At 43.2% G+C, this 1337-nt stretch overlaps 1 pseudogene; it reads left to right on the top strand.

Moving 5' to 3' along the window:
• Window positions 1-803: 803 nt before the first annotated feature.
• Window positions 804-1054, top strand: LOC118759824 (U2 spliceosomal RNA; annotated as a pseudogene).
• Window positions 1055-1337: the final 283 nt, after the last annotated feature.

The raw sequence follows: 1337 nt of genomic DNA, 5'->3' as shown, positions 1-1337 counted from the left end.
TGTACCATTAAGAAGGAAAATATACTGCTAATTATATAACTGAGTACTTTCTTATGACTTAGAATTTCACCTCCAATGTCTGTCTGTTGTTCTCCTCGTTCTTTATAAGTATACTCTTGTCTCTGGGACCTTCTACCAAATCTCTGACGCCTGTTCTGCAAATTTTATGTGGAATTTTCTTAGTCTTACAAAAAGACACCAACAAAGCTTTCCAGGAAATGATATAGAGCACTTTTTTTTTTTTTTTTTTTTTTTTTTTTGAGAAGGCAAAGATAGCCTCCATTTCTTTCTTTTTTTTTTTTAAGATTTATTTATTTTTATTACAAAGTCAGATATACAGAGAGGAGGAGAGACAGAGAGAAAGATCTTCCATCCGATGATTCACTCCCCAAGTGAGTGCAATGGCCGGTGCTATGCCGATCCGATGCCAAGAACCAGGAACCTCTTCCGGGTCTCCCACATGGGTGCAAGGTCCCAAAGCTTTGGGTCATCCTCGACTGCTTTCCCAGGTCACAAGCAGGGAGCTGGATGGGAAGTGGAGCTGCCGGGATTAGAACCGGCGCCCATATGGGATCCCGGGGCGTTCAAGGCCCATATGGGATCCTGGGGTGTTCAAGGCGAGAACTTTAGCTGCTAGGTCTAAGGAGCACATTTTAAGTGGTAATTAGACACACCCATAGTAGTGCCAGTAGCACTTCCTTTGCAACATGATCAAAGATGCTCACTGGCCTTGGGACTCCAGGATGACACAGTTTGGCAGCCTGAGCCTTAAGATCACAATGAGGACCGTAAACAACCCAGGGATTGCTTCTCGGCCTTTTGGCTAAGATCAAGTGTAGTAAACAACACAGGGACAGGAGCAGCTCCCGCTGACTACACTGCACCTGCTGCCTTTTGTTAACAACTCTTCACACATGGACCTAACATTTGAAATATGAGTGAAGAATTAAAATTCAAATTCCTTTCTTATGCCTGAGAGGAGTTAGCTCAGCAATGAAAAGATTTGTTTTCTCTTACAGTTTGGAGGTTTATAGTTCCAAGCAGGCAGCTCACTTGTGGAGGTGTCAATGGCAGACTATTTTTGGAGGACGATCCTAGGCTGCAAGGAAGCAGAGCTAGAGTAACTAGCCCCAATTTAAATAACCAACTCTCTTGTATGAACTGTCTTCCAAAGACAAACCCCCAGTGGCTTAAAGACCTCGCACTGGGGTGCCACCTTCACCCCTAATACATTAACCATCAACGGAAGAGTCTGGAGTTTAAACAACTGCATGCATTTCGGAAGCTAAATCCTGTTCAATCATCTGTATGAACTCTTTTTGCTTCTTTCATGAAAG

Source organism: Ochotona princeps, chromosome 26 (assembly GCF_030435755.1).
Source record: "Ochotona princeps isolate mOchPri1 chromosome 26, mOchPri1.hap1, whole genome shotgun sequence".
Classification (NCBI taxonomy): domain Eukaryota; kingdom Metazoa; phylum Chordata; class Mammalia; order Lagomorpha; family Ochotonidae; genus Ochotona; species Ochotona princeps.
The sequence above is the reverse complement of the archived record's forward strand: the minus strand, read 5'-3'. Positions and strand labels throughout refer to the sequence as shown.